The sequence below is a fragment of the Syngnathoides biaculeatus genome, chromosome 5 (genome assembly GCF_019802595.1).
Source record: "Syngnathoides biaculeatus isolate LvHL_M chromosome 5, ASM1980259v1, whole genome shotgun sequence".
NCBI lineage: Eukaryota > Metazoa > Chordata > Actinopteri > Syngnathiformes > Syngnathidae > Syngnathoides > Syngnathoides biaculeatus.
In genome coordinates, this window is record NC_084644.1 from 22,551,537 (window position 1) to 22,564,106 (window position 12,570).

The 12,570-nt window shown below is 41.1% G+C and overlaps 1 long non-coding RNA gene across 2 annotated transcripts; it reads left to right on the forward strand.

Annotated features, from left to right (window-relative positions):
• Window positions 1–7,403: 7,403 nt before the first annotated feature.
• On the forward strand, window positions 7,404–10,559 carry LOC133501124 (uncharacterized). 2 transcript variants are annotated; one of them, XR_009795102.1, is made up of 5 exons: window positions 7,404–7,746; window positions 8,395–8,466; window positions 8,546–8,671; window positions 8,814–8,936; window positions 9,466–10,559. It is a non-coding gene; the product is annotated as an uncharacterized LOC133501124 (long non-coding RNA). The 2 variants fall into 2 exon arrangements; XR_009795103.1 differs by lacking the exon at window positions 8,395–8,466.
• Window positions 10,560–12,570: the final 2,011 nt, after the last annotated feature.

Below are 12,570 nucleotides of genomic sequence, written 5' to 3' on the forward strand. Positions count from 1 at the left end.
CCACCATGACAGGAACAGCCCATCAGAGATTGTAGAGGCAAGTGAGTAAATAGTTCATCAATAATGTGCTGTACCCACACACAAACTACAAACAGTTACCGAGAAGCAATTGAACAGATCCAAAGACAAAACAAGGAAAGAGATATGTGATGTGTAATATGTAATGTTGACATTAGTGAGGGGTATGGCATTTGTTAGAGACACAAAGGGGGAGCCAGTGAAATGAGGCTACATTCACATCTTGCTAGCAGTCAAAAAACGCAAACTACACCTTCAATGTAGAGGGAGTTCTCAGATTCAGATAGTCTCGACCTAAAACGTTTTGACTTTACGACGCCGAAGACTTGTCCACCATTATGGGTCCAGGACCATAGTGTTTCTGCTTTGCTAATTCATATTGCTTATCTGTGTTTGTGCGCTGGGGGTTTATTTGCCCATTTCGCCCACCTTTTTACACATTATGTCCCAAAAGAATATTTTTTTTTTTTTTTTTTTAGCAACAGTGGTCCAGCTGAAAGAAAAGCAATGACCATGGAAATGAAGCTTAATATCACTAAAAAAAAATCAGAGAAAGGATTAACACCGACGGACATGAAGACTGGGGTTTCGGTCGGACAAGCGTGGCAATTATTAAGGACAAAGCCCAGATTTTAGCCCACGTTTCGCCCCTATAAGTGATACAGTGATCACAAAGCAACTTTTTTGTGAAGAAAAAAATAAACGAAGCAACATTCTTTGATCGTTGCTGAGATGGAAAAATTACTTACATTATGGATCAAGGATTGGAATCAATGTAGGCTTAATATCAGCCTAATGTTCATTAAGGGAAAAGCCACGGCATAGTTTCGTAAGTTTGAAAGAGCAGAAAGGCAAGGACGCTCAGGATGAATTTACCGCTAGCAACGGCTACCTGCACTTACTTATAAAGCAATAGCTGAGCGCACCCGCCCCTCATTCTTTGCTATTCCAGCCTCCCTTCCCAAATGGTAAGTGAAGCATCTTATATTTTTCATTTTAATGTATTTTATTTTTTTTACATGAAGTACCAACACCCAACAATTTCTGAGCTGCCTGTCCTCACGAGGGTCACGGGAATGCTGAAGCCATTCCCAGCAGTCATCTGGATTTTGACTTTAACCGTGAAATCCGACTGGAGTCGAAATTCGAGTGAAGTCGCTACTCTGGGAACGGACCTCAGTCATAGACCGAGGACTCCCTGTATAATCAAATATCTGACCCTCCAGAATGAAACCAATCAGAAGTCGAAGGGTCAAGTTTTGAGCAAGATCCTATTAAGCATTGACTGTGAAAATGATAATTTTTCAGATGTGATTTAAACACCACAAAAATAAGAGATCACTTCAGTATTGAAATGTATGTGAATTTCTTACCTCCTTTAACCAAACCACAACAAAACTGAGATAATTGCTTTTTGCAATTAAAAAAAAAAGGTTGCTCTTTGTAAGTACCTGAACTCACTATCTTTAAAAAGCAAAGACCAAATCTGAAACCTGATAGATCACGACCTGACCAGTCATAACAAATCAATTACTAAAACTCCAATCTGAAGAATATATCTAGAATGAAGGCTTGCATATGTCAAGCAGACCAGGAGACGCTCATCGATGCTTTTATCTCAAGTAGACTTGACAATTGCAATGGTCTTCTGACTGTGCTCCCCCAAAAGAGCATTCAACATCTGAAGCTAATTCTCGGGTTCTGACCAGACCAAAGAGGTCAGAGTATATAATTCCCATTCTAAAGTCTTTACACTGGCTTCCGTTCGGCTTTAGAATAGATTTTAAAGTTCTTACACTGGTCTATGAATCACTAAATGGTATTGTTTCTGAATACATGAAAGAAATGCAAATGGAATACAAATCCAGTCTGAGATTGATTGACTCAGTTTAAATAGTCGAGCGCAGAGTCAAAAGCAAACATGGTGAAGCAGCATTTAGCTATTATCCTACAAAAAAATTGAATAAGTTGCCAACTGAAGTGTGAGTGATTTCAAATTCAGATAAAACATTCCTCTTCTTTTCTCATGTGTTTCAGAGTACTTCCACTTTTCAGTGATATTTCTTGAACAAAAAGCTGTTTTAATTCTACTTTTTAATTTTCAAATGCTTTTATTTTTGTATTTGAATGCTTTAAATCATGTAAAGCACATTGAGTATGAAATGTGCTATTCAAATAAATGTGCTTTGTTTTGCTTTAATGCCTTGCAAAAAAAAAACAAAAAAAATGACTGTATTGAGAGAGAACAGTGAAATCTCCATCAGAATAGTCCGACAATGACAAAAAAAAAAAAAAAACAATCATTGACATTAACCGGCAGCGACCGCGAGTTAAACAAGAAAAATCGGATCATGTCTGGTATCAACAAAAAGCTTGGAGTTCTCTGAAGCAGGACTTTAATTCAAATGTACATCATTACATTTATGAACCAACAAGGAATAGTCCGTCGTAAGGGAAACAAATCTACATCAAATTTTATCCAATTACCACAATGTACACATAGGTACGAAAGCATTGGTAATGGCTTTTCAGAAAATGTATACACAGAGCTCAAAACACGGCCTTGCAACTCAGTTTTGTGCTGGAGGGTCACATATATAGTAAACATATATAAAGAATTAGGCAGTAGCAGAAGAATAACAGCAAGAACAACAAGTGAATAGGCCTGTATAAAAAGGAGGGGTTTTAAATGAGTTGCTGATTCCCCTTTTAATTGTTGTCCCTCATTTACCAAACTTCCTGATGTCAGTAGAGATGGAGTTCCAAAGCCCTAGAGCATGGCAAACAGATGGGCTGGAGGGACGAGGAGGTATTTGGAAGAAGCAGACCCGAGTGTTCAGGTAGGATTGTTGATTTGGAGGAGGTCAGAGAGATATTGTAAGGAGTGAGGTTATTTATGGCCTTGAATGTGTAAAGAAGAATTATTGTACATAGTGAATGCAGTATTTGATTGGAAGAAAATGGAGCTGTTGGAGAACGTGTGAGATATGATTGGTGGATGGTGTTCTGGTGATAATGGGCTGGCGGAGTTCTGAACAACCTGGGTAAGCTTAAGGGACAGACCAAAGAGGAGGAAATTGCAAGAATGAAAACAGGGTGTAACCAACGTGTGGACCAGTATGGCAGCACTGAGTGGTGGTTGATTTTGCGGGGAAGAAATTAAGTCGACTGGATAATGTTATTGATGTAAAAGGTGTCGTCAGTGGTGAGAGTGAAACTGAAAAATTTGGCAGGGATGGATTTGGCTCCAATGTGGACAATCTCAGTTTTGCCACTGTTGAGTTTGAGAAAATTGGAAAGTCAAACTGAAGCAACCATTTCAACATTTAAAATTAAATTCACAATTGTTGGACACTGACGGTGTGGTAGTATATTCACCAGACTTCAGTGCAGGCAGCGTGGGTTCATTTCCCTCTCTGTGACAGTGTGAATGTGAGTCTGAAAGGTTGGTATTCGCTGTAAGTGACCTGCAACTGACTAGCATCCAATTCAGGGTGTACTCTGCCTTTCAGTCGAAGAAAGCTGTGATAGCCTCCAGTGCACCTCTATCCTGATTAAGATAATGGGTGTAAAGAATGAATAAATGGACATGTTAGACAATTTAGTGGAGACTGTCAAAAGTCACTTTTATTCTCAAAGTATAATACCCGCTTGTGATATGCAGTACACTCTAATGGGACACAAAATAATTAATGTATTAAATGTTAAAACTGTGTCAAAGTTTACACAGATTTGAATAATCCAATTCAGTACATCTGAGTGAAGATCTGTTTTATTCAGCTTTTTAGTACACTACATTTGCACATCATTGAGTTATTTGTTTTCAAAAAGTCTTTAGGATCAATGATTTAACCTGAATGACTGACATATTTGTGGCCACGCTCCTCAATTGGAAATTTTTTCAACTCCAGGGCATGTCCTGCCATATGCCCTGTATGCGTGTCGTACAACACCACGACATGATGTTCTGTACTTGTGCCCTCACAGCACATACACAATGAACGTGGTTGTCAATGCCATGTTGCTAAGTGCAATGTGGAAAAGACCTTTAGAGCAATAGGTTATTGTGGACTTTACCAAAAGAATGGAAATGGCTGTAGCGAGCACTTTCTTTCAGGAAAGTTAACATAGGGGCACGATCATGAGCGAAGGTACAAGCACACAAGTAGATGTACTGTACATGTCTTGTGGTGGACCAACAATGATTAGTGAAGGGGAAATTATAATAATTCTTATTATTTTTTAGGATGAAAAATGGAACGGCAGTTGGTCTGGATGACATACTTGTGGTGGTATGGAGGATCTAGGAGAGGTGGCTTTGGCATTTTGAACCAGATTGTTCAATACAAGGAGTTTCAAAGTTCTCCCCGCGTCTGTGTGGGTTTTCTCCAGGCACTCGGACTTCCTCCCACACCCCAGAAACGTCAATGGTAGGTTAATCCATGGATCCATGAGAATAATTGACAGCTCCCTTTTGACCAATCAGTGAGTGTTATTTTCTGAACTCCGCCATGCTGCTTACAGCTGAGCCTTTACTCACAAACAAAAAGAGCGCATGGTTGCTTTAACCCTCTGAATTGCCAGTGTATAGTCCTGCTTATATCTGATTCGGAAATGTGATGCTTCGATGTGGCTGGGGAAAGTGTAACGGAGACGAGCGCTATCCAGAGAGATTACTTGGAGGATATTTGGTGCGCTTTCCCACCCCAAAGCGTAATTTATATAAATGCAAATGGTGGATTAAGGCTTGTGGCTGACCTCACGACCAGCTGAACGTATCGAAGATAAATCAGCATAAAGACGTCTGTTCCAAGTTAAGCTATTCAATTAGTCGGTGTAGCAGTTATAAAGGAAGGTGGAAGGGCTAACTGAGCCGGGCGAAACTCAACGCTTCCAGCCGCACCTCGGCTCTGCTCTCAAGCATTCTTATCCATGATTAAACACATCACATGAATACAAATATTTTGGGCCTACATTTACTGTACCTGTACAGTACGTATGTTCAGAACAATGGAGTACACGCATACTGCCATAATTTATGTAAATTAATTATTCACTATGAACGTAGATATAATTTTAAATCGACATGTTTATGTAGCATAAAAATGCAATCTTACCCTGCTTTGCATGAACAATAGCCATCAGAAATCTTATCGCATTCGTTTATGAGGTGGTTGATTCTTTCGCATTTATGGCCAACACATTGCAGACACTTTAACAGGCATTCCCGTTTGGGAAACCTTGACATTATGAATATATCCTTGTTGAATGTAATTCAGGTCTTTCTGTACACTCTTTGTCGATTTTTCTGATACCACGGGCAGAAAGGAAACAGAAATACTATCGGGAAGCCGCTCTAATGAATCGTTCACAACATGCTTCGGCCACACTGCCACACTCCGCCATTTTGATCGGTAGCTTGGGGTGCATAACAACAGTATCAAAGTGGGCGTGGCTAAGGCACCCTCCGCGGATCTATCCATAGAGGTCTCTAAATTTCCTGTAGGTGTGAATGTGAGCAGGAGTCCTTTGTTGCCCTGTGATTAGCTGGCAAACTGTTTAGGCTATAGCCTGCCTCCTGCTAGCTAGATAGCTGGGATAGGCTCCAGCGCTCCTGCGAGTCCTGTGTGGATAAGCAGCTCAGAAAGTGGATGGATGGATGGATGGATGGATTCTCATTCTAAAGGATGAGAAGATACCTGAGGTATGCAGGAAAAGTGTATGTATGCCCATTTTAAAAACAAGGGAAATTTGCAGAGTTGTGGAAATTATACAAGATGACGAGCCACACAATTTAGTTATGGGAGTGGTGGGTAGTAAATGTGTGACATTTACTCTCTCACATATACTCAAGTAACATTTTGGATGAACTGTACTTGTCAGAGTATTTGAAATAAAACACACTTTTTACATTTACCCAACTACTTATGTTATGGCAAAACAGTACTTTTACTCCATTTCAATTATGTATATGGTGCTGAAAGTGACATCTGCACAGTCTTTTATTGGTCTTTGCTGATTTTGACTTTATGGACACAAGTAATTATGTACTGTTCTCTCTCTCTTTCTCTCTATCTCTCTCTTTCTCACTCACTTATGCTCTTTCTCCCTATCTCTGTCTGTCTCTCATTTTCTCTACCCACCCCCCTCTCTCTTGCATTCTCTGTCTCACTTTTTATATCCACTGAAGTTTTGTTCCTTTTTTTGTGTCTGGACAGTATAAGACTATTTACTGGATTTGAATTTTCCCTCATGCCTTATTTTAGGTTTTATTTTAAGAACCAATTCATGTTTTAGATTGTGATATTCAGCAATACCTAAATTGCACACATATTTTGATTATTTTTATTTTATTTTACAATCATTTAAATAACGAATCAGAAGTCACTCACTTGTTACTCAGTACTTGAGTTGGTTTAAGTGAGGACTTCCTTACTCTTACTCAAGTATTTTGTTGGAGGATTACTTTTAGTTGGTAATGTAATTCTAAACTAATAGTATTCTTACTTGAGTACAATATGTAGCTACACTAATCTCTTTTTATGGGAAAGAATAGCGGAGGCTAGATTCTTGACTGGAGTGTTTGTGAGCAACAGTGTGTTTTTTTTCTCATCTAGAAAGAGTACCACCGATATACAGTATTATTTGCCTTAAGGGTGTTGATGAAGAAATACAGAGAATGTCAGAATGAACTGCATCATGCCTTTGTACAGCTAAAGAAAGCCTATGATAGTGTAGCCACAGAGGAACTGGGGCACTCTATGAGGAAATCTATAATGGCAGAGAAGTAGGTTAGAATAGTACAGGACATGTATCATAGCAGTTAACAGTGGTGAGGTGTGCTTTAGGTGTTACAGATAAGTATAAAATGGAGGCAGGACTCCATCAAGGATCAGCAGTGAGTATGCAAGAAAGCTAGAGGAAGACCTATGAGAGGGTTGACTGATGTAGTGAGGAAAGAAATGAGCGAAGTGAAGTGATACAAGGGATACTGCAGAAGATGGAGGGAAAGAAGGATGAAATGCTGTGGCGCCCCCTAAAGGGATAAGGTGAAATGAAAAGAATAATTTAATCTTCAAACTGTCCGAAATGTTGCAGGATTTTACAATAATATCCAAGATAGTTTTTAGAACTCAATCCACTCCCTCGTTTTTGGAAGAAACTTTGGGCCTCCTATGCTCCTTATGGTAATGCTTTCAAAAAATACCAAAACGATTTCCACAAACGTTTGCAGAAGGTGTCATGATCCTGCCACTCCAGCACGAGCTGTGCGGGTGTCCGCGCAGGTGCGCTGATTGGAAGGTGCACACCTGCGCCTCATGGAGTCTGATTATGCTGTGGATTTATATGACCGCGATGACAACTGGCCGGCGCCAGTTCTTTGATCTTCATGTCCCGTTCGTGTGGTCCGGTATCCCTGATTGAACCTGTGTGTAGCGACCTTCGCATGTTCTCCGACCAACCTTGTAAGCCTGACTCCTTTGATACTTCTGCCTGCGTTGATTGTTCCCCTGTGTACCGACTCCTGCCTGTCCGCTCACCTGCTCTCTTCGCCCGACGTCCCAACTACCGCTGCTGCACCGGACTGCCTGCTCGATCCCCTATCTCGCCATATAATAAACGCGTCTCTTCTTGAACTACCTTGCGTCTTCCGAGTTCCTGCATTTGGGTCCTACTCTCGTTCCGATGGGACGTGACAGAGGGCTAAGGAAGAACCCATTGAAATTGGTAAGGAATTGTATAATGAAAGAATAAAATAATCATAATTGTGTACATTTTCAATGCTTCAGCTACTATGTCATCAGGAGAAAGTGACAACCCCATACAAGTGAATAAACTGTAATTTCTTTCAGGGTCAATAAAATGTCTAACCCTGTAATTGTAACGACGCTGCCCGTCAACTTGCTAAATAAAGAACGGATGGACAAAGACAAAATAGATAGCAATCTGCGCTCTTACTGATTGGCCTTCTTGTTATAGTATACAGTAGAGACACTAATGCAAGCTAAAGTAACAAATTTAGTGGGGCCAGCTTTACACGGGTTTCGTGAAAAAAATGACATCCCCCCCTCAAATGAAACCCGCGCAACCATGCATGATCCTTCAAGTCTCCCTTTCATGCTATTTTTTTTGGGTTGTTTTCATTGACATCACATTTTTTGCTTAATTACTCATACACCACTGCGCGCTGCCATTTAACCTCCCTACCTAACTCCTACCAGTGTGGCAGCCTGTGGAATGCTCTCCCTCTTAATATTTGTGTTTCACGGGTGTCTCAGGACTCACGTACACAAAAGAGGACTTGCTAACCATCAGAGAGCCTTCTTCTGACTTTTCTTCTGACGGTTTTTGACAACTCTCACCAATTTGCTGAAGCTTTTTCCAGAGTTGCTACTCGGCGCGCTCTTCAAAGCCTCGCGACGAAGAGGCTTGCGATCCGGGATACAAGTATGCCTTCGAAGGCGGTGACGTCGTCCAATGCTTCAGACGAAAGACTTTGGATGTTCTGCGGCTCTGTGTTTCACAGAGACTTGGCTTTGCGGACGAGTGCCTACGCTACTATCACACTAGCCGGTTTCAACCTCCATCGTGCTGATCGTGTCGTCAAGCTAACAAGCTTTATTGATACTCTTTTCAGAAGGCCAACATTCCAGTTAAGATTCTTTTTTGTTCGTCACCTGAAAGATTCGAGAATTTAGTGAAATACTAGATTTATTTATTCTTTTGTCTTTCTACCATTGTCATCCAATTTTAAACAAACATTTTGCTTTGCTTGTGGTGAACCCATTATACAGGTTTTACTTTTTGAAAAAAAAGTTGACTAAATGGAGTTTGCCTCGACAACGAGGAATGGTGCACGGACGTTACAGAGCTCAGCACACACTGGAGCCCGCTTTTAGAGTCGCTGTTTTTGAACGGTAAGCCGTTTTATTCGCCACGTGAGTTCACATCTTTTATCTTGTCGGTGTTTACATTCCGCCTCAAGGTAATCAAGCTAGCATGACCGCCACGCTGATAATGCTTGTGGAGAAGCTTCATCACCTTGATTAGTGATCATTTTAGGCGTTTTGTAATAACTAACATCTTTGTTCACTCCAGGTCTGTTAGAGCAACCCACAGCACCGTAAATAGGCATCTTACGGTTTGTTTTTATGTGACGTCACCTGTTGTGCTGCCTCAGGCAAATAGCTTACGAAATACCACCAAGACCCCAATTTTCGTTAGCTACAACAACCTAACTATAAAAAATAAGACCGAACTAACCATTTATGAAGTGGCTTGAGCAGACAAGTGTCCGATCCCACTGGTCCTCCGTCGTGATGTCTTTACGATAAATCGCCTTTTTCCATAAAATTTGTTTCTGTTCACTGAGAATTCGCAGTTCATCACCTTGATTAGTGACAATTTTATGCATTTTGTAATACCTAACATCTTTGTTCACCCCAGGTCCGTTTGAGCAACCCACGGCACCGCAAATAGGCATCTTCAAGTTCTACTCAATGTACGAGTAACGAGCTCAGGGAAATGAAATGGCCACCATCAGCTATTTGCCTGAGGCAGCACTACTGGTGCCATCACGTGAAAACAACACATTGGCTGCCTGATCTACAGTACTGTCTGTAGTTTGTGTAGATTCAGCCATAAAGTCATTTGTTGTTTTGGGAAATATGTTAATCTTTGACATTTAAGTGTCTCAAACGTTTATTGTGTGTTTGTGTTATGCTAGTGTTTGAGCAGTCTAATTTATGTGACTTATGCATATGTGATGTAGATTCGTATTGAACCTGCTGTGCTTTAGCAATCATTGTTTGTCCGCTGTCGAAAGAGATGTAATTATGAGTTTCAAAATAAGAGTAAAAATCACAAGTACTATGTTTGCTGCTCAAATATTGTGGGATTAGCTGTTTTGATAGAATAGAATGCGTAAAATTGTCAAAATACAAAGCTTTGCCTTGTAGACTACCGATTGATGTGGATTGATTGTTATCAAGGCTTACTAACATGAACTTTTTGTCCCTCAGTTAAAAAAACAAAACACCCACACAGCTAAACATACTGTATATATGCAAGAAGAGACGGGAATTGTATAAAAGGAAAAAACAGACATAAAATAGAAAGCCCCAAATGATTTTACTCGATAAATATTTTCATGAGTGGCCGATAAAAGGGTTAATCCATTAAATTTAGGTGCCTGTCATGATCCTGCCGCTCCAGCACGAGCTGTGCGGGTGCGCTGATTGGGGCGCACACCTGCGTCTCATGCGGGCTGATTAGTCTGTGTATTTATATCACCCCGATGACGATTGGTCCCCGCCAGTTCGTTGAGCTTCATGTCCCGTTCCAGCACACTCGTATCCCTGATCAACAACCTGTGTGTACCGACCTTCGCCTGTTCTCCGACCAACCTTGTAAGCCTGACTTCTGTCGTTACTTCTGCCTGCTTTGATTGTTCTCGTGTGTACTGACTCCTGCCTGCCCGCTCACCTGCTCTCTTCGCCCGACGTCCCAACTCCTGCTGCTGCACTGGACTGCCTGCTCGATCCCCGACCTCTGCATATAATAAACGTTTTTCCTTGAACTACCTTGCATCTTCCGAGTCCTGCTTCATGTATAATTGTTAATCAAGTGAAGACACATGTCTCGTGTGTGGCAGACACCTAGATAAGACCCGGACGTCTGTACTCCACATTCCTTTGTAATAAATCCATTTGCTGTTAACTTTTTATAATCATTTGTCATATCATCCTCAACTTGTGAACACGTGTAGGGTCCAAACTCGCAAATCCCTACAATTTGGTGACCCCGACTGTAAGTCGAGGGAGGTAGACGAGCGTTGGCCGTCCACGGATGAGATAAAGAGAGACATATGGGAAACACAGGAATGTTATACGGACAAGTCTAGGGTGGTGGTCTGTACTTCTGACTTCTCCAGGTCGCGGCCAAAACCAAAAGGTAAGTGGAAGCCTGTTTACTGTCGAATTCTGCATATTGAACTGCCTAAATTTGAGAAGTTATTGGTATCAGATTGTTCATGGCTCATATGAGTTATTGAGAATAAGAGATAAAGAGAATAAGCGATAAAGAAAAGTTTTATATCCCGTCGTAGCTGACGTATATTGTAGACGTACAATTGCACTAAAAGGTTTACCTGTTACACCTAGAGGGATGGGATCCCTTAAAAACAGAGGGACGCGAGTGAAGGACTGCAAAAATGAGAAAGGAGGCACGTCAAATACGCACACACGCACGCGTTCTGAATCACACGTAAGTACACTACACACACACAGACACAGGGGAAGCAAGAGGCGCTGAAGGGGGATTGGTGAAAACGGTCTTGTTGATTTGATGTGAAGCGTCCTCTCGCATTGGAAATAACACGATGACTATTATGTTATTATTATTAATATTATTACTATTATATTATATTATGGCAGTACGGTGGAGCAGCTGGTAAAGCTTTGGCCTCACAGTTCTGAGGTCCCAGGTTCAATCCCGGACCTGCCTGTGTGGAGTTTGCATGTTCTCCTCGTGCCTGCTTGGGTTTTCTCCCACATCCCAAAAACACGCAACATTAGTTGGAGACTCAAGGTTGCCCGTAGGTATTATTGTGAGTGTGACTGTTGTCTGTCTCTATGTGCCCTGCGATTGGCTGGAAACCAGTTCAGGGTGTACCCTGCCTCCTGCCCGTTGACAGCTGAGATTGGCTCAAGCACTCCCGGCGGCCCTCATGAGGATAAGTGGTAAAGAAAATGGATGGATATTATATTATATTATATTATATTGTATTATATAACAAGCAAAAAAATGCTACTAGGTTGAAAAATTTTTTCTCAGGCTTTTTAGAATATATCCACTTTTTGATCATATTACTTGCACTGTATGCGGTTTTAATTGCTTTTTTAAAATATTGTGTTTGTCATTTTGATTGTTTTTATCCCATTTTAAATGTTTTATCTCTTTGTTTTCAAATGCCTTTAATCATGTAAAGTTACCTCGTGTATGAAATGCGCTATACAAATAAATTTGCTTTGCTTTGCTTTGCTTTACAATGATGCCTATGACAGAAGCTCTGGCAGGTCCAATATACAAGCCGTATGATCTTAAAGATATTGATTGTCTTGCTCGCTTGCCTCATCTCTCTTCTGGTGGTAATGCATGGGCGTCTAGTTTTGTGGAAACTTGACAGGGGTATACACTCTGTATGGGAGACTGGAGACAAGCAGCATCTAGCTCATGCACTAGTATTGAACACCGAGAAATCGAGACAACTGCAGGTCTGCTTAACGTAGCCAATGGAACCATATTGAGAGCACACTTCGAGCGTCTGGCCGTAGCTATCAGAGAGAGGTTCCCCACTTCTGTTACAGCCACACCCACTTCTTTCCTCTATGTTAAACGACCCACTTGAGCACTTGACTAACTGTACTAAACTTTGGACTGAATCGACTGGACATCACCCTGGACAATCTGGTTAGGAGGAGGCTATGTTCAGGAATGGGATCCTGTCAGGTCTCCCTGAACCAGTACAGACCACTCTTAAAGCTGACCCTG